General features: G+C 36.8%; 1 long non-coding RNA gene across 1 annotated transcript in view; it reads left to right on the plus strand.

Moving 5' to 3' along the window:
* The first annotated feature begins 658 nt into the window (after window positions 1-658).
* The window catches only part of LOC309880610, a 64,549-nt gene continuing 39,860 nt past the window's right edge, over window positions 659-25,347 (plus strand). The window contains exon 1 of the long non-coding RNA XR_014318006.1: window positions 659-996. This is a non-coding gene — a long non-coding RNA (uncharacterized lncRNA). The remainder of the gene's footprint in view (window positions 997-25,347) is intronic.

Genomic DNA, 25,347 nt, shown 5'->3' on the forward strand with positions numbered 1-25,347 from the left:
AAAGACAGAACACCAAAATAGGGAATAGTCAATCTTCCTCCCTCCTATTTAATATTAATACTTCAGTTATTCTAAAAACAACCAAATATCATCAATTACAGATGTTTATCAAATTTGTTGCTCCTTACAAAATATGACGACTCCATCATAATATTCCCAAGAGATTTAATTACTTTGTAAAAATTATTTTCAATTGCCACTCAAATTATTAATCTACGTTTTGGAACTGCTGGATTTATTTGTCTGGCTTGTATGATGCAAAAGCTCAAGTTAGATGATCCTAATATAGCCCTTTCTAGGCTTAAAAATCTAGAAAATAGAAAATAACTACTCCGTGGCCAGCCAAAGTAAACAGAGTTATTCCCATAAAATCATTGCACAGTCTGTCTCACTCTAAAGTGAAGTCCCTGTGCCTGAACCTGAAGAAAGTCACTTCAGTTTCTCTGTGCTTCCCAAGTTAACTGCAAGCATTTCCTGACACACCGAACGCAGGCAGAAAAAGGAAAAACGTCGACTTGAGAAAAGCACAGCTTCCAATCCCCACCCACCAGCTTCAGTCAAAGGGATGACTTCAGTCCCTTTCTTAACTAATCCTGTCACTGTAAAATCCTACAGTCATTCTTCCACACATAAAGGGAAAACGGACTCACTAGGAGGACCTAGACTCTTTCAGCTTGAACTGTTAACCAATGGTGGAAATGCAAGAATGCTGAAGTTGTGCCTTCAGAGCCAATAGAGTGGATTTGTGTGTCCCACATGACTGTGTTTCCCCTGTCTTTCACATGGGCAGTATTTAGTTCAATTCAGAACTGCAGATAGTATAGCGTGCAGAGCAGCAATGGGATGTCTGAGCACAAGTGGCTGACTTCCAGGCGACTTCAAGAAGTGCATTTGTACATTTCTCCCGAATTAAATTGGAATTCTGCACCCGTGACATCCTCCTACCCTCCTGGTCTCTGCGGAAGGAGACAGCGACCTGCGCAGCACAACAAAACTGTGAGTACAGGTCTATTTATTTTTATTTTCAGTCTGAAAAGCAAATCGCTTAAAATCGTCAAAATGCTATGTGCACCAAATAGAGGGTTACTTTTTTGTATGAGATGAACAAGTATCAAAAGTGCTATTCAAATTCAGAAATATTTCTTGCATGCTTTAAAAAAAAAAAAAAAAAAAAAAAAAAAAAAAAAAAAGAGTTCTCCTCCAGGGCAGTGCCTGCATGCACGCTGCATGCCACACTGCTTCCTGACATAGCCAGCATGCTGCTTTGTTCATAAAGAAAAACAAAGACAAAAAGCCCTACACATGTACGTTGTTCACTTTTATTTGTACCGTGTGTCTAATCAGGCCTGATCTGTCCCCAAGGGGAAAAAATAAAGGCAAACTTTAACTCTGCCAGCAAGGGCAGCCCAGACTTTGCATTCATCTGACAGTTATTATAATTAGCTATGAAAGACAGCGAAGACACTTTGGGGCAAATAGCTCTAACATTTGGAACAATGAAGTCGAGCAAGGTTCCCATCCCACCCCTTCCACGGGGGGAGGGGGAGAGCGAGCGGCCGGGGGAGCGCGAGGAGAGGGTTATGGCTGTACTGAGAAAACACCACCGGCGCAAGATCTGGACTCGCTCAGCCCGAGGAGAGGCTTTTTGATAAGCAACTTTAACTGCCTCTCGACTGCGACTTGCATTCGCTCGCCTGCCCGGTGGGGTGGGGAAGGGTGTGGGGCTCGCCACGGCACAACGTCAGAAGGTCGGGGTGGAGGGGGCACTGGGGACGAAGGGGGCAGAAAGAAGAGAATATTTCTAAGCAAGAGACATTGCAAATGCTTCCCAGGGCTTTGCTGGCCAGATCTCCTTAAGCCCAAGTTGATTTCTGGGCAAGATTTATGAGAGTTCTCAAACAGAAGCAACAGACAAAGCAGAGCTTTTTTCCTTCTCCGGGAAAGAAATTGAAGCCAAATGGATAACTGTCTAACAAGAAGCACCGATTTGTATTTTTGTTCATTACTTTGCGAACGTTTGTAAGACCTTTAATAAGGTCTTTCCCCCTGGCTGCCCCCCCTCTCCCCCCAGCAAAAGTTAGATTCTGAAAACTACATTCAGAGGGGAAGAAGCGAAGACAATAGAAATCTGACTCGGTCCTGGCTGGGCTGGATCTCTAATAAAGCATGAAGTGAAAACAGTTTCTAAGTGAAAGATGAGCAGACTTCTTTTAAAAAAAAAATTAAGTGCAATAAGGAGAAATTGTTGAAAGACTCCAGACGCTACTAATTATGGCTTAAATAAATCTTCCTGGACAGATGTTTGCTTGCTCCCACTGCGGGGAAAGGCACGTTAAAAGAAACGTTGTTTTTTTTTTTTTTTCTTTAAAAAGAGGATCTGAGGCATTTTTTTTTTTACCTATGATTTTTATTTTTATTTTTAAATACCCCATTTTATTCTTTGTCTGCCCTCCTGTTATCTCCCCCTCCCCCAACCACCGCCCACCGCGCGCTGAGACACCTGAAGGCTAGACATAATGATCAACAGAGCTGCGCTCGCCTCGCTGGATTCCAGCCAGGTTTTTTTCCCCTCCACAATCAAGGAGCCTGCACGCAATGCACGGCAAGCCCGCTGCTCTATGTGCACATCAGACAGAAGTCTGAACCCGGCTGCAGGAAGATTAAAGACAAACACAATCCTTTTCTCCTTTCGTTGGCCCCACTCGGCTTCGACTTCACTGCGACTCGCAAATAATTGGAAAGAAGAAACTTTGTAAATACGTACATGCGCTATTGTGCAAAGCACGTGCTTATGTGCGCGCGCTTTCCACACAGCCTAACTATGGGCATCCACTATTTCTGATTTTACAGTGCTTTCTACTCCAGCTTTGCCGTCAGTGCAGTATTTTATGCTAAGTTCATGCATCACTTACACAGTTGCTGAGAAGCTCTTGTATATTACGTAAAGGTTTTCTGTATGTATACAATGCGCTGGATAAACGCAAATAGCATGGAGCCCTACGTCTGGAAGGCGGTCATGCTGAAATACTTAAACACTTGGTTTTAGAGAGATTAGCGAGATCTCCTAGACAATTTCGTGGCAGTTTAAAACCCAGCAGCAGCCAAACGCTTTGTGGGTAGGCTGTCCGTCTGCAAACGGAAGGAGGGGAGCGTGGCCGGGGGCCGCTTTGGGCCAGCTGGCCCCACAGCCGCGGCCTGGCCCCCGCCACAGCCCAGAGCAAGGCCGCCGGGCCCAGTGCCACCACGCCGCCGAGCTGGCCTTGGGAGCGCCCCGCTCCCCAGAAGAGTTGCTCTCTGTTTGGTGTGGCGATGGGTGGGGTTAGAGACACCCAGGGAAAAAGCAGATTCAAAGCAGTTTGTGCTGTTTAATTTTTCAATATATGCTGTGTGGACCTGGTTTCTAAAAGTTCTTTGGAATCGCATCGTCTTCGGGTGCAAAGTAGGGTACGGTGCAAATGGTGGTTATTTTTTGCTCTTCAATATGGACTTTGTGTGAACAAGACTTAATTGAAAATACGTCTCTATATAGGCATACAAAGTGTACTGCTTTTAATTTACTCCCTGAAAAGGCTTAAACTGTATTTTAGTCAGACTAACATATATCTTAATAGAAAGATAGGACTTTTTTTTTTTTTTTTAAGCTATTTTCTTTATTATCGCTAATAGGTGTAAATAAAAAGGGAACCCAGCTTTGATAGCCCATATATTTAGCCTTTAAAAAAACTTCCTCAGCAGCAGAGACATAAAACAAAAGGTTACATCTAGTGATAACACTATCCACAGGCAAGGTAAAGGTTCTCAAAGGGAGATTTCAGAGAAATAAAGAGAATGAATTGATAACTACAGTCACATTTAAATTACTGTGTTTTTTAAAAACAATGGATTAAACACTTTTTTGAATGAACATTTTACATACCTTGTATGAAATATCAGCTAATTCAACACAATGGTTGTTTAAAGTACCTATGTATAAATTACACGTCTATATACATGACTTCAGTAGTAACAATATGCTAATTTTCTTTCTACTTACTCTGGTGTATTATGCTTGAAAAAGAAATTCTGTCACTTAAAATTTTATAAATGTATTTCAAAATAACGACTGCAGCTACATTTTGAAATACTGACTTTTATTTTCTTAAATGGTAATGACATAAGCAATCATATTTTTTATCCGGTTCCTAAAGACTGAAATCCTATGCAAATCAATTCTTCAAGACTTCAGAAGAGATTTATACGCTACCTTGTATTAGAAGGGATGTCTCAACTGGCAATTTATATAATGTTGGTCAATGCAAAAGGATTAACCACATAAAAGTTAAGCATTTAACTCGAGCTTATGAACGCAGGGCCCTTGGATCCATGTTTAGTTCAACACACTTTCCTTCTCCCAGTAAGTTCTCCTGTTTTTTGTGCATGATGGTTGTTCAAGAGCTTTGACTAAAGTAGGTAGGAGAAACAAATGTCCAGTGTTTTTGCAAATATGACATTACCCTCCAGCTGCTGTTGTCCAAGTACCAGAAATTTACAGCTATGTGATTTAGCTTTTTACATGAAGAATTTATTTACTTAAATGTGAAAATTCTGACCTGTGTTTTATGCTGACTTCTTTAAACTTTTAAATAGTTGCTGATGTCGAAACAAAGCAATCGTGGAAGCTCATGCATATTTATGACTTTGTTCCTTAAAAGTTTGATGTCTATTACAGCTCGTATCTTAGCGTATGCCCTCCAATTGGTTGTGCAAACTCCATGGTGCTACTCACAGAAACTTCAAGTTCGGATTTCTAAGTCAAGTCCTCCATACCCCTCTCCCCCCCAAGCTCTCCCCTATAGCATCTGCTTGTTTGAGCCTTTCCTTGTTCTAGCTGAAGTGCAAGTTTTAGTCATAAGAATAAAGTGCTCAGGATTACTTCCAAAACTTTCAAAAGATTGGCTGTTTCACTTATACCTTTACACAGGAGAAGTAACTTGAGAGCCTACCAGAAATGCAGTCAGTCTCAATAAGGTAACGGGGTCAAACGAGCTCATGCGTTACAGATAGGAAGAGGACTGCACATTGCATTTTTATAGATAAAAAGCACAGAGTGGTTTAATGTAAACAGATTTCTGTTTGATATTTTGGCAAACTGTTGCAAAGACCAAACTACAGCTGAGCCAAAATGACTTTCGGCATGGTACAGTTAGACCAGATGGCCACGTGTTCTTTTCTTATTTAGATGAGACTTTTCCTTTCAATAACATCTTTCTTCCTGACCTGCTTAAAAATTCCAGCGAATGAAATCAGCACAGGATTTTCAATTCTAATTGACCATGTGCAGAGGAAGGGCCAGTAGAGAAATCAGTAGGGCCATTGTAAGGCACACTGCATCAATCTCCCCTTTGTCCTGAATCTTTTCTAGCATGAGCTAAAATAATTAAGAATATTTCATTTATATTATGTGTACAGCAGAAAATCTAGTCATGTTCCAGCAAAAATCATTGCAAGTTCTTCTTTTACAAACGTGTGCAACAAGGAATGTCTATCACACCCCAGACAAACAGGTACTCAGCATCATTTCATTGCCAAATATTCAAGAGAAATAAAAACCCTCAAGCAAAGAGTGAATAAAAAAAGGAAAGGTGTAGGTGAACTAAGGCATGATGAACTACTTTCCCTTTTCTACTGAGGTCAGAAAAGGGAAAAGGAGATGATACCTAAGGGAAAAAAAAAAAAAAATTAAAAAAATAAAAAAATATATAATTTTCACTATCCTAAGTGCCCACTAAAAACATCTGAAATCTTCAATTGCTATTAATATGCCTACGCAGATTTTACACACACACCACCCACAATAAGTGGGTTGTAGATCATGGTCTCACTTGTGTCTGAGAGCTACACGCAAAGTACTGTAAATACTGTACATATTACGCACAAATATTATCTACAGACATATGCACATAGATTGCATCCTAATAGTCTTAGATTATTATTATTTTTTGATTTGGTGAGATATCACCTGTGGACTAATATAACAATGATTATTGAGATTTAGCAAGCCAAACATGCCAAAGTTACACAACATCCCGTCTTTACATTTACGTAACATACAGATAACGTAAGCAAGTAGAAAGAATCCTTTAGAAGAAAAGAAAAAAAAGACCAACTGAAAGCAACGCAGAGCAAGGTGTTTTTGTTTGTTTGTTTTGTTTTCCTCCCCACAGGATAAAATTTAGCAACAGATTTTATATATATACCATTTTATATATACCATTTTATACAAATTTGCTCAACTTTTTCCGGTTTAGTTTAACATTATGTTTGAGTGGTTGATGGTTTTAGATTATCACTGTAAGCCTGAACCAAGAAACTACTTTCTAGAAAATACTTTTTGAAAAATAATTATGGAAATGGTTTAGGTGAGATAACCTTCTGTTCTTCAGTTAAATCAGTTTATCATTAAAACCCAAATCACTTTCTACATGTAAAGTGAAAAAAAAAAAAAAAAAGAGAAAATGCGGTGGGCAATATGGCCTTGGGTGCATGTCAAGCATGCAGTCCAAGTAACATGTGCATGAAGAAACATGCCTGAGAAGATAAAACAAAGCACAGACTTTGGGACTGGCCAGGCAGACGTGGTAAAAGGTCTGGTTTCAGCTCTCCAGCAAGATGCTTTATAGCCTTGGGCAAATCATTTAACTGCCTGGCTTCTCATCTACGTCATAGTAGTAGAATTTGAGTTTTGAATACGTGGTTATTATTGTGAGGCTAGTATTGAGATTCCACAGCAAAGTGTGCTGGAGACACCTCAGATGTTTGGAAAGAATATAAATTCCAGACAGAACAATAATCTTTTTCTCTCCCCCCCCCCCCTTTTTTTTTTTTTGTGCACACATGTTAAATCAGGTAATTTTTGCTGTGGTATTTCTATAGGTATAGATAAGCAAGACTGTTTCTCAAGAGGTTCATATAATCAGTTCTAGCTTAGTTTTCATTTACTCGAATATTCTATTTTAACTTTTTGATAGCAAACAACAAAACATCAGAATATAGAATAAATATAAGATACTACTCCATCTGTAATGATGCTCTATATTCAGCATATCGCACTGCCATTCAAGACCTAACTTTAAAATGCTGACTCCTGTAATGCTAGCTTGTTTCACAGGCAGTCCCAGGATACAGTGACACTAACTGCAGGCCAAATTGCCGCACTGCATGACTTATAGTACCAAATGTGAGTCTCAGGTATTTACCTCCTGTACTTAAGAAAGCCCTGATCATGTAATGGTGTTGAGCGTATTTTTAATTTTAAAGCCTTAAGGACAACTAGTGAACCACTTTCTTGCTCAAAATTCAGCCTATGCTTTAAGCATTGTGTTGAAACAGGCCTTACATGTCTATAGAACCCTTCACCTTTACAGTGAGAAGTAAACACCCTCGGCTGTGTTCTGCCCCCTTGGCTGGTGGTAGTTAAATTGTGTACTCAGTTTCACGTTTCTATTTCTATTGACAATCCGATGCCACCACTAAACAGATGGCATTGGAAAGCCTTGGGCAGCGATCTAAAGTCACTGCACAGGAACAGAAATCAGTGGGCCTGAAGATCATGAGATTTCACAGAAGATTTTCTCAGGCCGCCATTTTGTGATTAACTGAAATGATGGTGTCGCACACATGGAACTGAGAACTTTTTCCTCCGTTAGCAAGTATGGATCTCCATGCAAACAAAGAAAAACGTTTTTCTGCTGAATGTTTCTATTAATATTCATACACAGTATGAAAGAAATGAAAGAAATACACAGACTTTCAGCTGTCTTTTGTCAGCGCTGCTCAAGATCTGCGAGAATGCATCAACAAAATGGCAGCGTGGCAGCTCTGCTGGTTGTCTCTTGGCTGGTTTGCAGAGAGGGTGGGGTGGTGAGAATTGGGCAAGGGGGAAATATCCTGTGTGGAAGCATGGCCTGGCACAGTGCTCAGAGCAAGGAGGGGAAGTCAGCAAAATCTGCGTGGTTACGTGCAATTGATGAGCTGAGTCTCACCAGCCTATTTGCACTGTCCAGGCTCCAGACTATATTAGCAGTCTATCCAGTCCCTTAAGCTTTGGGATGCGGATAATGGGATTGGACAAAATGATTAAAATCAGTTTGGTCTCGTGATTTCAGCTAGTAGTGTAATAGAGGCAAAACTGAAAGACTCAATTGTATGATAAAAGTACAAGCATGTCTTTGTGTTTTACCTCTACATTTCTGCAGTTTTTAGAAATAATTGGTGAAGGATTATTTTTTTTGGTGGTGGTGGTGATGTATTTAAAAAAAAAAAAAAAAGCAACAATAGTAAGCAACATGATCATTTTCTTGCAACATCCCAGTTGACACTGGTTTTGTCTATCCAAACAAGCAAGCTCAGAAGAAATTGCAAAAATAAGTATGATACTACGTATTTTATGTAAAATCTCTAGTTAAGAAGCTTCAGGAAAAGGATGCATATAACTGCCTTGAAAAAACAAACAAACAAACAAAAAAACAAACTTCATTTTCCAGAATGCCTTATCCATGGTATGTGTTTGTGCTTCTGTTTTCAAACATTATTTTTAGTTAATCTGAAACCACTTTTTAAGACGATAATTTGCAAAAGAGAAGGTTAAAAAAGATGAGAGGTTTAGTGAATGATAGTGAAGGAGAAAAGTGGTTCTCAAGGTTGATTAAAAGACATAAAAAGGGGTTAAAAATTCAGAACTTTATGTAAGAATTAAAAATGAAAGGAGAGCTATAAAGGGGAAGGGGGAGGAGGGATGGGGGGAGCTAAGCTGCTGGTGACTTGAGTGTATTTATGGATTACTATGTCCTGAAAAGAAGAAAACCAGAGTTGTAAGATGACACTGCAGGGGTTGTCTGGACTTTTCACCGAGTGTAAAGTCTGTTTAGTCAGTGTCTTAATGCCTAATGCTGACCTTTGCCCTCTTCACTCCTCCCTGCTCCAGGTGCAACATTTTTGCAAGTGCTTTAACATTATTGGAAAGTTTGTGCAGGTTTCACATGCTGCAAAGTGAAAAGACTTTTACGCAACAGCGTCCATTACACATGCAGTATCAATGCACAACAATTTTTTAAAAACCCTAAATGCACAAAACTACTTTACGCATTTTCTACTAATATTTATTAATGCACTAAGTTAATAAAAACAAAAGCTTCTTTGAATGATACAGAACTTGCACAATTCTATATAACAAGATACAAGATTAAGTTTAAAGCAGTGTTGCATACTCCCCAGCACCATGAATTATAGCAGCAGTAAGCAACGTATGCTGGCAACTCTATTGATCTCTCTTAAATTAATTCTCTTTGCTATGGAAATGGGAGACAAAACCAGAACCCATTGCTTCAAAACAGCCAAGGTACTGCAGCTGATTTTTGTCTGAAAAAAAAAAGATTTCTTGTAGAAAAATCATACCAAAAATATTTATATATAAATATAAATAATGTCTGAACAGATAAATTTTAAAGAAAAACCCAACACTTTTAGTCTAATGATAAAAAAGAGGTAAACTATATAAAGTCTGTTTAATTTACACTTAGATTTACATAGACAAGGATTATAGCCACATGTATATTAAATATGAGATGCTATATATCTGCAGCTGTGATTCACATAACAAAAGATGGCACATACATGTATTATTCACCTATGCATTATATTTAGTAGATGGTTGCTAAGATTTCTGAGGACTTGCAATTGGACTTTGCACCAGAGAAAGTATAAACTGAGTATCATCATCTTCGAGACCATTATAGATTTTGTGTTGTTTCAAAAAAAACCCTACCACAATGTAGTTTTCTGCCACTGCATCAGGGAACCCATTTTGCACATTCTTATTATGCTGATAGCTTCTTGAGATGCGTACCTGGCATTTAAGATCCCTTTCTTCACCTTATGATACCATTTACTAAGATGTACTCCAGGTAACTACAGCATAAATCTTACTGGAAATGCGGAACTCCAGTACATGCTTCATGTGCTTTGCAATCTATGCCAGCTAACTGTGCCTAAGAAAAAAAGTGATTATTATTTAGACATATAAAGCTTTAAATAGCTAACTTTCCCCACATTCATTCTTCTCTGAGCTATGCTGCATAATGTTCATTAAGGTGGAGGAAAAGAAAAGAGGGAAAGGGTTGATTTGAAAAGGTTGAAGGTAGCCTTTATGGGGGAATTTACTTTTTCTGAAGTATCTAGCCAAAATAAACCAAGATAACACCTCTTCTAGGTACAGCATTACCTCAAGGTGACAATTGCACAAGAAGAGGTCTGATGAGGGTTTACACTGAGAGAACTTCCATGAAAAATGTGTTTGGGTCTGGACTAGAACATTATACCTGGATTCCAGACATGACGAGCAGCCTGATTTTCCTATGACATCTCTATAAGGTTAATTTAGGCCATCTTCATTTTCTAGATAGTTTTAAGGGGTTTGGTTTGGGAATTTTTGTTGCTGTTGTTTGGTTTTTAACCACAAAACAAAAATAACACTTACTTCATGATCTTACTATACTAGTTTATTCTATGAGTAGGCATGAGTCAAAGGATCAAAAATTCTGGGAAATGTCCCAGAAGTTATGTTCCTTGATTTCATTGCTAACATTTGGACTACAAGAAAATCAAGAAGAAAAAAAAAGGTTTTTTTTTGCATGACAGACTATTTCTAGAGCTGGGCAGCTTTATCTCAGCACGAAGAGTGCTCCTGTTCACAGTGCAGCTGCTAACAACTCATCAACACTCCTTATTTAAGAGTAGGTTACAATTAGAAGGCAAAACTTTAAAGCAACCTGAAATGTTGTTATTCTTTGTAAACTATGCAACTAGAGTTGATTTCTAGCCAGACTGTATCCCTTTGCTCCTGACATTGTTTACAAGACACATTTAGTGCAGGTGGTACTCTCCTTAATTTCACTGAAGGTCAAGTGTACTTGTCATAATTGTATTTTTCGCACAGCTGAGAATTCAACTACTTCTGTAGACTGAAAACAGACATTGTTTCTGTGAGGGAAACACACAGCACTGAAGAGCTGGTCTTGAAATAAACAAAATGAAGTAATTTTTCACACAGTCTTCTCCTATCTCATCAAGATCACCAGTTCTGAGGTTGCTCTGTATCAGTGGGAACAGCCATTTGGCTACTACCAATCAGAGAACATCACAACTCTTTGTCTGGAAAAAGTTGCTTCAACTATCTTGGTTTAGGTGGCTACCATGAATCTTCTTCAAGACTGTGACTGGATATAAAGTTCTTATATGTCTGCAAATGACTGATCTTGCAATGACTTGCAAGTATAAAATCTAATAAAACTGCAAAATTAGCCAAGTTCCTACTTCAAGTACAGAAAAAAATGGATTACCAAAAATATAAATTGATTATGCCTTCTGCTATTTTGGAATGTCAAAATAGTGTCTTTCAGGGAAGACTCACAGAAAGCTTATTCTCTGTAAATTCTAAACTGATTTGTTACAATTGTCACACACCATACTAAATCTGCAGAAAAAAAAAAGGCATGATAGAAATAAGACTATTCTTGTGCCTTGATTCATTTGCCGTTATGAATTATCAGTCCCCTCACAATTTAAAAAGGCCACCCAATAGAAAATTTTCACTTAACCTTCTTTTTCTGTGAGTACACATTTCCTTCATCCTCCAACTTATGACCATTCCTAACTCCTTCCTTATAAGTTTTACCCGAAGAAAGGCAATTAGGCAATTAAACCAACCATAATTGAATTGTGTTTGTTTTCAAAGTTATTTTCCATGTTTGTTGAAATTAGATATATTGAAAAAAATGGTGTCTCCTCCTGCAATATTTATATAATATGTCAGTCTTGTGCGACACTTAGGGGAAAAAAAAAAATCTTCCAGTAAACAAATTCCTAATGTATCATAGACACGAAAGAGAAGAAAATATAAAGCAAGTTCACCACCAGGGGCAGAGCTCAGGTGTTCTCCAGAGCATCAGTTCATAAAATTCTAAAATAAAATAAAATTCTCCTGGTGAAAATCTCTCACTGATGAGCTGCTCCTCACCCATCTCATCCACCCCCATCCAATCTGCTTCCTTCAACTACTCTGTACTGCATGAAAATTGTGGTATTCCCCTGCAAAGAGTGCACTTAGGATATAAAAACTGGATCTAGTTGCCATAAATAGGAAAAGTTACTCTAGATGGGATTAGTTTTTTGTTGTTTTTACTTAAAAGTATACATGCAAGTAAAATAGTGCCCATGCGGGGCATCTGCAAAAATATACATTGTCGCTGAATTCAGATAAAGATTAGGATTTCAAATCTGCATTTTCATTATTAGTGGAAAAAGCACATAAATCACCAGCTCACAATCTGAACAATCTCTTTCATAGTTTTCCTACTTGCAAATTTAGAGACAACTTTCCTCAAAACAGAAAACTGCACAGTAAAGAAAGAATCTAGTCTCATGAAATTTCAGTGAGTCAAAATGTGGGACCATCATTACTTTCAATCTGTGAGATTCATTTGACATTTTGTTTCTAGATCCAAGTTTCCTCTTTCCTCTCCTTGTTGGTGACTCATGTCCTTAAGAAAAAAAATAGTTTGTTTTGTGGTAAAATCCACATTTCAATTCTATAAATCACATTCAAAAAAAAAAAAAAATGTGCGTGTGTGTGAAAATCCTTTAACCAGTGTCCTCTGATTGTTCTGTATGCATGTTCTGGGGGAAAAATTAAAGTTTACTTAACTTCATTTAGAGAGTCATTCTTCATTATGATTCTACCAGTACCTGCATTCTAGCTGAATTTTTCAGGGTTGGTGGCAAAATTTGGGTAATGCATTTGAGATCTTTTCCAGGAAAAATCTATTGGTCATATTAATGAAGTGAAGCCTTAGTAACTTAAAAAGGCAATGAAGTTCATGTCTTTTTCAAAGAGAAATTAAGAATTATGAAGTTTTTGCCAAAAGACAAATTTAACTTTATTAAAGTTCAGACTGTCTTGTACAAAGAAATTGGTCAAAAGAAATGTTGCATCAAGTTCATGAATATATTTCTTAGTTACGTAACTGTTTGAATTGGTTCTCCAAGGAAGATGGCAATGTACCTGTTCCTGTTGAGCCTGTTTTGTAGCTCAACAGTGGTGAAACTGAATTAGGGTAATCCCCTAAGGAAGGCTTCAGTGGGTAGGGACTTCATCATGTGTTTTCAGCACATCCTGGTGGAAGGAGACTGACACCTCATATAAACAGATTATGAGAACCTAAAGACCACTTAATTCACCAAACGGACTTCAGTGAATTCAAAAACTTTTTATTGTGCTAAGACCTAGCTCTCTGCTTTGTCCTCTGCTAGGTAAAGCACTGTGTGGTTCCTATGTCCTCGTATTTTCTTCTCTTCTTTGGGATTTACAGAGAACAGACAGCTATGATGTCCTGCTGGATGCCCTTGGGATTCACTGTGTGCTTTGGGCATTGAGGGGAGAGCAGAAAGTCAAGAAAATTTAAGATTTTTATGGGAGAAGAGGTTGTGGCCTTTGGCTATTAGATCTTAATGAGCTTCCTGCTTCTTTTCTCCTTAGCTTTCTACAAAAGGAGGTGGTGAGCATAAAGAGAACTAGAACTGTGCATCCCTTCTTGCCAAAGATTTATCATACAGTATTTTATATTTAGAAACTTAACTTGGCTGGCATTTCTCCTACTGCACAAATGTAAAATGAGTGAGGTTATCATAGCATGAAAGAGGAATGTGGGAGAGAAGACCTACTTTTCAATTGTTCTGTTTGAAAACTCATACTTTATTTCACGACAAGCAATGAGATTCACTTAAGTGTATTCTACATTGGAAGAAATTGGGCATTCCTCATTATATGAGAATATTTCTGAATGAAGACCTCCTGTATTGTTTTCCATTTCCTTAAGAAGGCCTCAGACTGTACCAGCTGTCTAAACATATTTACAGTCTCTGCACTGCTGCAAAACCACTGTAGTGGAATTTGTGTAAGGGTCAAAGGTAGCATAACTGAAGAGTTCTTGTTTGGGGGTTGTTTTTTGAGAAACAAGAAGATAGCCATGCATTTTCTGCAAGCATAGCTACATATATAGATGGCTCATTGTAGAAGCATTTGTTATTCTTGATTAGAGATTCAACCTTTCTAAGTGACTGTTGATCATTTGGGAAGATTTTTTTAAATGTAGTTCTACATTTTGTAGCTTGCTTTTGACTTACCTATTGTTGCCTACTCCCTTTTTTTTTTTTTTTTTTTTTTTAATTTATTTATTCAATGCTAGTTGAGCAACGACATAAAACCCATTCTATCCTAGTGCACTCGCCAGATTAATTTTACCTTTACTTATTCACTTGGGGGTGCAGGGGGTGGGGACACAACACAGGACAAGGGCAGTAAACCTTTTGGGTAAGATGATAACAACATCTGAAGCCAGGAGCAGAAATGAGATCAGATCAAGTTTACCTAAATGGAGATAAGAAATTTAACTGTTCACTTGAATCAAATGCTCAAAATTTGAAGATTAATATCATTTATGAAATTGTTATTTGGAGAATCCCTCCCCCATCCTCCAGGAAAGACATCTGGCTAGCACTGAATGGAGTTTAGTGTTTGAACGTCCCATCTGGTTTCATCATGTTAACACATGATTCCAAGTCATTCAAGAAGTATGAACAATGGATATTGTATTCCATATGCTGCCATGTGGATTTAATCTTTAAAAGATGGTGGCACTGTAGAATTCAACCTTTTAGTAAAAAAAGGTCAAAACATTTAATGTACAGCAAACTTATTTCCCATAGTCTCAGGAATGTCTTGAATTTTATCTTACTCTAAAAGCAATAAGCATAAGACGCCTTTCTTATCTAGTACCATTCCCATTCTTAACCATCATATCTTGATAAATCACAATTCCTAAACATGGCATTGAAAAGAAACGTTATGACAGATTGCACATAATTTCATGGGAAATTATTTCATTATTTTAAATCATTTCCATGTTGCTTAAAAGAAAATGTTGAAATTTGCTATAAGGCAAATGGAAGATGGGCACTTTTGCCTTCCATGCCTGGTCACTACCTTTACTGGAAATTTACAAAACCTACAAAGCATCTCTTCCAAATAAATGGTGAGCGTTTTCATCAGACCAGTATTACTCTGCCTCAGTGATGTTGAAAAGAACATCTCATTCCTGTCCTCTTGACCAAAAACTCAAATTTCAATTAACATTTCTTATTCAAAAACTTTTAGTACATGCATTCCCTCATAAAAATGACTGACCTGTAACACGTTCCTGTAACAGTGATCTCAACAAGTATTTTCTATATTTACTAATATTCATCCCTAGTAGGAGCAAATATTCAATAAGTGGCTTGTTATGAAAAGTCAGTAGAACTAATTCCAAACTGAAAGAGATTCATAGAAACTTCAGATGTAAGCAAGTATTTAAATATTTCCTAACTGTCCTTTAAGCAGATAATAAAAGTAGATTGTTTCATTTGAGCACTTGGAAAGAATGAATTTTACCTGTTAGGTTGAGAAGATGTACGTAGTAAATAAAGATATTTGGGAGAAAAAAACATCTTTTTAATGCAATGAAGCACAGCAAACATGTTTGAAAATTTACACCATGTGTGAACATGTCATTTTTAAGTCACATTGCTGAATCTCAACTCACATTTTATTTTTGGTGATAAGACCCTAGAATACACGTACATGATTTCTCATTAGAAATCCCTGGAAATGGACCAGAAACAGGAACTAGCTCTTCCTCAAAACTGTGAAGCCAGAATCAAAGTTGTGTAACAAGACATTATAGATTTGGCTGGTGAGGAAAGACAAAGAATTCAATGGAGAACGATAAAGGAGATTAAATTACACCATTCAACATTTTATGAACTCAGTTGAAATGAATCTTTTCAGCATCACCACAATTATCAGCCAGCACAGAGGGTGAAGTAAGCTAGATAAAAGTAGGTGAGAAAAGCAACACGGATCATGTGACATCAGGATTTTCATACCAACATCTAAATCAGAAGTATTTAAGAGGCTATTGATGATGCTTAAAAGATCAGTCTTGTAACCTTGGAAATTTGTTTACCTCATGTTGTTTCAGTTGACAAAACCTATCCAGATAATCAGAACTATATTATTTGGAGCTTGAAGGGGCAAAAGAGGAAAACATAAATGCTCCAATTTGTATTACATACATGAATGACTTGTGGGAGGAACTAGCTAAGCTCATAGCGTAGTTCCATTGAAGGTTAGCTGTATCAGTTGGAGATTTTCCTTAAACATATGGAGATCATATAGACTATTAAATCAGCATGTTACAAGGATTCAAGTGTCACCCCAGGCTGATTACCAGAGGGAAATCATTGAACTTCCTAATTTATGAACAGAACTAGAGGATGAAAGATTAGAATACAGACGATCTAACTTTGCTGTATTTAATATGCTGTCTCATTCTTCCTATCATTTTTAATAATTAATTAATTAGTGACTGTGTTCATTGATGACCTTGGTTTTACAGAACTAAAAGAGAACTGTTTGGTTCATTTTGTAATACTGCTTTCACCTCTTTACAAGTAATAATGGTTGAGCACTCATTCAGTACAGATTCACGCAAGCTGCAGCAGACAGCCTGTGTGAGAAAGTCCTGAGAGCGTGTCGAATTCAAGTACTCTGTCTAGAAAGGCATAGCTTTTGAGTTATCAAGACCTACTCCTTCAGTTCCTTATGTTGGCAGCACAGAGTCTCCAAAATACACAATATTTTTCTGTCTGCAGTTATTAACACAGTAAATGTTAGGAATCTCCTTCAATCATTTGTAGCACCTGAATTACCACAAGCACTCATCAGACACTAAATACAAAAAGGGAAAACAGAACTGAAGTACTAAACCAAATCAGTGTGAAAAGACATCTAAGATTTCTTTAGCATTATTGGACAGGAAAAGCATGCAAGAGCCTTGCTTAAAAAGAACTAAAAAAATCCTGTCTTCTAGGACTTAGAGAGTCGGTTAGGCCTTATTGGTTCCATATAAGCATTTTGCGCAACATTACTTCTCTTTTTACAGTGGAAATCTCTGACTTCTCACACAAGATCTAGAGTTACAGTTGGTCCTACTCGTGATTGCTTTTGCTTAAGATGCAGCCAGAAAAATACAAAGATGTAGCAAGACTTTCCAAAGAAGGAATAATTCATTCAAAGTACTTGCCATAAAACAACTACAAGTTAGACCACACTGGCCTAGCTAAACCACACAATCAAGTAATCATCAGCAGTATGTCCATTTTAAGAGGGCAGTAACAGCACCTGATAGAACTGTTGTTACTGTATCAGCGCTTCTCTGATTTGTGTTGTGTGGGATGGTAATGGTAACTTCTGGTTTTAGAATGGAGTAAAGAATATGTATTTTCCAGTACATTGTATTCAGTCATCTTGCTCCTACCTATGCTAAACTTCATAAAAAATAGAATGCTTCCACTATTGTATTCTGCACTAGGAAGGATGGATATCTCAGCAGTTTGATTTAAGGCATTAAGACAGATTCAGCATTAAGACAAAATTAAGTAGCTTTAGTGAATGTGTCTACTACTCTTGCTGGGTATCTACACAGAGTTGCCATTAACTGAAGATAAAAGCTTGTCTTAATATGAAGGTTTACAAGGGTAGTCTGAGATCTGAGTTAGACTTTGATTATTTGTAAATCATGGCTAGCCATATGGAGGCTCTAAGTGCATTATGATCCAAATAACTAAATTCAAATTTAAATCTTTTCTCCATTAATGTAACTAAGACATTTGTGCACAGCAGACATTTGAAATCTCAGTCTCTCCCCCTTACTAATACAATCTTGTTTTCCACATATAAATGGCAAGCTGCCAATTAGGGAAGTGCACATGCTGCAATGCAAAGGAAAATAAGTAGATATGTCTGTATGTATAACTACAAGTCAGAGTATTGTCTGGTGCAGCTGGAGTGAAAAACACTCCAAAAAAAGCTAATTACAACTCCAGTCTTTATTATTATAAGCTAAAGCCTTTGTGAGCTAGAGTTACATTCTTCACTACGTTTTATTAGTTGTATTTAAGTTTTACTTTGTTTTTCTTCTTCCCCCAATTCAAACCCATGAACATAAAATTGTGTCAAAGCCATTAAAACAAAACAACAACAACAACAAAAGGCAATTTATCAAGCCATAGAACAAAGAACAGTTCTCTTCATTCTTTCCATTACCTCTGTGGAAGAGCCTATTAGCTGCTTTTAGTTCTACGTAGAACAATTCCAATATAGACACCACAGTTTCATTAAAATATCTACCAAAGAAAGCCTATTAGTATGGACTGAAACACTTTTATAAAGCTTCCTTTTCCCTTAAGGGAGGAAAGAGCAAGTTACTGGTGAAGTCAGTGGGTGACCCACACTCCTGTTCCAGATTCAGAGTGGTGTAAAAGGAGAAACTCCCTTTTGCTCATTCCCTGACTGGCATGCTGTGGGAAGACGTGTTAAGATTACTTCCCTTTATTCATTCCACCATATCACCTGTGTTCTCTATCTTCTATCTATACTTTCTGTCCAGGTACTGAAAGCATCTTGACCATCTACAAGGTCAGCATTGTTGTTGAACTGGACAAAATAAAAATACAACCATCGTCATATTCATCCTTCTCTCTAGTTAAAAAATGAGAGACTGAGCATAACTAAATTGTGTAGGCTCTATAATCTCTGCATGACCGTGCTGCATGCGCTCCACATGAAAGGCTTGGCATCTTCTTGTGCCACACTTCTCAACATAAGCTGCTTTGCTGTAATTCATAGACTATTTCTGTACAGGAGCATTGCCATTTTTCATTTGCAAAAAGCAACTATATGAAGTGTTAGAACTTTCAGAAATGGAAAAATGTGTCCTACTTTTAACTTAACAGAAAGTGGCATTTCATCTTATAGCCTTGCCAGTGCACTTGTTAGTAATGTGATGTGATGTGTCATGTAGGTTGAAGTGGAGTTGTTTGCCTCAAGGATCAAGTGCCACTTCTCACCAGAAATGCAAGATTTCACTTCATGTTTGACTTCTAATTCACAAGTACTGTTGCTTCTGAATATCAACTTTTCTGTCAAACTGGAAAATAGTGATTCATGAAGTTAAACTTCAAGTGGTGTTGCACCATTTTTAACAGAAACTCCTTCAGAAAACATTTCTAAGGATTAAAAGGAAATCTGTGTTCAAAAACAGATATACTGACTCCAAAATAGCTCTTTACCATCCAGTAGTAAATCAACTGTTTTAGACAGATCTCTTCATTCTTCGTAAATTTTCACTGAAATTTATCATGTGGAACAGAACAAATTTTCAACTCTAAAATAGAAATTTTGTGGGCTAGAAAAAGTGAGTTTTCTGCTTTTCTTGGTCATAAAAATATTTATCGGTTTCCCAGTTAAAATACCAATGAATGGTATAGTGCCTCATTTCTGTTTACGAAGGCCTTCGTATAAATCAGCAATCTATTATTCAGTGGTCACACATATTCAACAGTCATGCTACTTAACCTAACCTTCACACAGGCATAACCACGTGCCCCCCATTAAGTTTTCTATTTAATCTAATGGGCCAGAAGGACCTCAAAGATGCTTTTCAAAAAATAAAAAATTTCCAACTTATATATAACAAATAACCCATAGAACTACATCAACAATTTGTAGGAAAATTTAGCAAGGCATCTTATGTAGAACAATACCTACTGCATAATTTCTAGTAAAAAGATTTCAGTCCATTTTGGACAAGTGCAACCACTTATGCCAACTTTTCAAATTAAAGATCCGGTAAAACCAGTTAATAAAAGCAGAACAATGCCCTAACTAGTCTTTCATATAATGTAGTTAATTTAAATAATAGAACTATAACATCACAATCCACACCCACCTATATACATTTAAGAGAATGGCAACTATTGAAGAGGTATGGAAATTTATTTAGGGGAGGGGCTTTCTGATGAGCAGAATTTTGGAGGAAGAGGAAAAGGAACAAGAGAGCCAGCTTGTTGCTTAAAATAACTCTTTTGCTGCCAGAAGATTTTGCCTTCATAAAGTGACACCTAGAGCAAACCAGACCAGATAAATATCTTCTCAGCCTTTGATTATGACCAGTGTTAAGCAAATAAGTGCTTGACGAACCCTGCTCAATAATCTTTTCCTGTGTCTTTGAAGCCTTCATTGCAGCATTGATAGGTATCAAGGCTCAAGAGTTGCTACTTTTATTGAAAAGCATCTTCAACAATTACCAAAACTATGGCAGACTGCCATTTTCCAAATCACAGAACTATGCTCTTTGAAAGTCAGTCATCTCAGGGGACTTCTCTTGGGAAAGGAAAAAAAAAAAAAAAAAAAAAAAAAAAAAAAAAAAGTCATCACCATAGCCTTAAATCTTCTCTTAGAAAGTTAGGTATACACTTGAAATAAAAGTGCTGGGGAGTGCTTCAGAGGATCTGTAAAGATTGATCTGTTTGAGGTGTGAAATGAAGGAAGTATTTCTAATAAGTACAAAGCCCATATGGGTATTTTGAGTGAATATTTAAGACAGTTCCCTAAAAAGAAATTGCTCACTGTCAGTCATGTACTGGACTTGCTTTCGTTGATCTTTACTACTAGCAAGTTGCCTCAGAAGATTAAAAAAAAGAACATGGTCATTAGAATATCCAAAAAAGAACGCTGTCCAACAAAATATAAAGCTCTTTTTTACAAAGAAAAAAAAATTTAAAAAATTAAAGGATTCCATGTTTAGAAAGAGAACTATGTGAATATTTAAGAAATATATTTTCCTCTATAGCATGCAAGTCGAGGATATAGCACTGTGCTTGGGAATAAAAGGTAAAGATGGACTAAAATTTATAGCAGGCTCAAACATGGTTTGTCGTGAATCTCATGAACATTAGATATCTGTAGACATGGAAGAACAAAACCAAACTTGAATATACACACTACTCGTTACATACTTCAAATCATTCTGATTATTTAGGTTGTTAATATGTATGGATTTCCTTTTATGGTGTGGATTTGTACTGAAGGATCTCTATGCATTTTAAGGCACAGTGTAATAATTTTAAAGAGAGAATCACTTAAAGATAATTATATATATTTAATAAAAATGCTATAAAGATTCAAAAAAGTCAAAATGAAATAACAGGAAGGTGAGCAGGTTTCAGTTCACTGAGAGCTACTTGTAATTCCAGAGAAATTTTGTCCAGAAGCTTGCAAATGTGAAGAGTCATAGTGCTCTTTTGTGATGCTAGAGGATCAATAAGTTTCATGAGGGTGTTTTTGCTGGATTTTGTTTTGTAGTTAATAAAATTAAAATGAACTGTTAAAACCTCTTCAATGAACCAACACATCACTACAGCAGGCTATATTATCTGCAGCACCAGGAACATTTGCCAGGGCGTGTGCTGTTGTGCCACCGTTATCAGAGCAGCTTGTGAAGGAGGAACAGGGCCAGAGGCCAAATTCTTTCAGCTAAGACTCAGTGTAAAGCAATATATGCCACCCCTGTAGATTCCTTCCCCCTCCCAAAGCCTCCCCTCAGCTGTGACCTTATTGCAGGTGAACAGCAGATTTACATTCTGGAAGCAAAACAAGATGGACAAGAATCACTGAAAAGTATTTCAAGTCCTAACTTGAAGGCATGTAGCATTAACATGTTGATGTCTATATATGCTAATTTAATTAGTAAAGTGAAGGTACTATACACCATTCTACTGAGAAGCAAGACTCATTGCATGCATCAGAATATTATTTGACATACTGCAAAGAAAATGATTTACTAAAAAGCTTCTTGCTGAAGAGTATGATTTATGTACTCATGAAACAGGTTTGGCCACATCAGTCCCAGTTCCTATGCTAACTCTACTCAAGGAAAATGTATTGTGCAGAGCTTGGCAAAAAAGAAAAGTGTAAAGTCTGTGGTTTTCTTATTTAATAAAACTCCCTTCCTGTATCATAAATGAAGGCTTCTACTACACCTGCATCAAGTATACAAGCTAGTGAAGGATGTGAACTTGCCAAACAATAAAAAAGTGCTGGCTACTTACAGAAGAGAATAGAACCTGCTGTTTATGAGATTGGAAAGTGTTTTCTTATCCAAAAAATAAAAATAAAAACAAATCCATTTATTTAGCTAGTCAGATCATATTTAGTTTGCCAGTGAGAAATATTGTTTCTGGAAAGGAAAAGCTCAAGGTAGTTATAAAAACTTTTTAGAGAAGATGTGAGCAAACAAACAGGAGTCTAGTTTCATCACCATATATTCTCATCTCCTGCCTTTTCCAGAAAGAGTTGTGCTTAAAGGAGAAAGAATTTCATACCTATTGACTTGACTTGATGAGCCAGAGCTTAAACTGCTTAAACTAATACATCAAGAAGTAGCCAGATGGAAGAAAAAAAAAAAAATGCTCCTGGATACTTCATATACTTAAGTATATCTTCCTCGGATTGACAGTGGTATGGATCAGTTTAAGTCTCTGATAGTTGAAATGGGGATCACAAGAAATTTTACATTTGTTTTCAACTTTCTATATGTAAAGCAAAGGTCTGTCCTTCCAAAATCATCATCTGGAGTATGTTTATTTATTTTTATTTTATTTTATTTTTTGTTTTTGTTTTTGTTTTGTTTTGTTGTTGTTGTTCCCCCTCCCCCCCTCCAGTCCATGCTATTTCTGTCATGGTAGAGAGCACAGTAAGGATTCCTAGGGTATTGTACTCCTCCTCAACACCTTCCAGAGAGAGGGAAAGACTTCAGAGGCCTGGAGAACTCTAGAACACAGCTGTGTGAACTTTCCAAGACCTGGCCAATGGCAGTCATGATAAATGTAAAATTTCAAGTCAATTCTTTGAGTCAATCTACTTTCACATTTTTCACAGTAATTCCACAGGATTCTCACCTACACAACAATTATTTCATTTAAGAGGAGGGTGAATGGAAATATCTTCTTTAAATTATATGACCGAATTATGTTATTGATTAAAACAAGTGGAGCTTCCCAAATTCTTTGAATTAACAAAAGAAATCCTATTTTAAAAGGAATTGTTATAAATATAAACCCTTGAAGTATTTAAATAGTGTGGAATGTACTTAGAAACGTTAATGTTCAAATTTGACTGCAAATGTATTTTCCTTTATTTCTATTCTAGTTTGTGGGGTTTTATTTATTTATTTTTATTTTATTATTTATTTTTATTTATTAAGAGTCTACCACTGAATCAGAAGAACTTATCTTTACTCCTGAGTATATTTTATAACACTGGGGGTGGACTTGATCAGGTCACAGACACAGAAGAAGAATATGCTCAAATTACTTAAAAATCCTCAAGGACAAAAGAAATTGTGTTAAAAGCTGTGATATAATCAGGGTACCTACAGTTACTTTGAACCTTGGTACTTTGACAGAGTGGGCTTTGGACAATATCTTATTAGAAACAGCCTTCATTCTTTTAGAATAAGAGCACCATAGCATCAGAAAGAATTTCCAGTACTATATAAAATAAACAGGAAATTGAGAGAATAGCCTGGAAACTGCTACTTCTCAAGAGAGTTTCACTTGGAAGCTACATATCTATAGGTTTAAGGTAACAAAATTCTGATACCAATATCTGGTCCTGTTAGGATTGTACATTTTCCATATTGCCATCTTTTAGATTAAATTGGGTCTATACCAGGAATCTTGTTTTACACTATCCTACACTTTACTACACTTGGCAACTTCTGTGAAATACACATTTAATCAATCTGCAGGTACTGATGCACTAAGAACCACTGATGCGTTACTGAACTGAACTATCATACAATTCAAAGAATTCAGTCTACTGGTCAATCACCTTTCATTCTAAAAGAAGCACCCTAAACATGAAAGTTTTCTCCTTAAGCGTGCAAACATCACATTAAAAGCTGAATATAAAGACTGCGCTCAATTTTAAAATGTCCTTTGTAATGTGCAGTTGAAGATATGCAAAGTATTTATTAAAAAGATTTGTGTATTGCCTTGGTAATTAGAAAAGTTTCTAAACCTAGGTCAGCATATAAACATCTGATTTTTGAAGGTCTAAAGTAAATGAAATAAACTCATACAATTTTCTTCAAAGCTTTTCTGTGCAATAGAGCATGTTTTTTTGTTTTTTTGTTTTGTTTTTTTGTGATAAAGAAAAAGCCTCTTGTCCACCATAAACTTTCCTCGGGAGCTGAACTTGCAGTTATTCAGTTATTATAGTTATTGCAGTTCTGAGCTAGGAAAAAAAAAATACAACTTAACACAGCAATTAAAAATTATACCTGAAGTATATGGTAGTATATGGTTATACCCTGAAAATTCACCTTCAACAGTTGTCTACTGACTTTTTTTCCTACTACAATAGTCGTTTGAGATATTTATTTGCGCTAAGAGCTTGGGTGCTTGTGTCAAGTAACACCACATTCCTTAAGTTCTCTGTGAGAAGCCATAAGCCTCGCTGGATACTGGCATGCGTGATGCAAGGTGACAGAACTCAGTACTTAACAGGAGAGGGAAATGCATTCTAAATGTAACTGAAGTCCAGTTACAAACTACAGAGTTATATAATTCAATCAAGTCAAATGGAAGAAGCCTATGCTTGAAGTTATGCACACGTGCTCAAGTATCTCATTTAATCAGTCACTAAACACCGTATCTGCAGTAAATGTTTTAACCTGACAAGACTTAAGCAATGGAAGCAACAATGTAAATAATGCAACTTCTTTTTGGATATAGGCTGTTGCTTTCACACATTTTAACTACAATCAATGGAAATGAAAAAATGATGGGATACAATGTTGGGATATCTTCTTTGAATTTACTGAATTCCTTCCAAAATGCCTTATGGACTGACTATTTAGTATGCATCACCATGCTCCCATACAGCAACGGCTGTTAATCTTCTAAAATGTACAGAAAAGGAAAAAAAACATTAGCTCTACAAACAGGCTTATTTTTGTCTATTTTGCCATTTTTAGTATATGAGCTGTTGGGTTTTCTACAGGGGGAAAATAATTCTAGTAGGTTACTGTAAACTAAATAGCTAAAGTAGGAATTCACTGTTTAACATGCCTAAAAAAATCAGTGAAACAAATACACTTTTCTTCTCTTCTCAAGGTCAGCCAAGATACCATACAGACTGTATTATACCATTGTATCACATCATAGACATACTGAACGATGAACCTTTAATTCAACAAGCTCAGACTTAAAGTCCAGCACGAGCATGGTGTTAGATGTGCTTTCCAGTGCCTCTGGATATTGCATTCAGTCAGTGCCTCTCCCCCAGGAAAACAACCTCCGCCCCAGAGT

Source organism: Aythya marila (assembly GCF_965140915.1).
Source record: "Aythya marila genome assembly, chromosome: 8".
Taxonomy (NCBI): Eukaryota; Metazoa; Chordata; class Aves; order Anseriformes; family Anatidae; genus Aythya; species Aythya marila.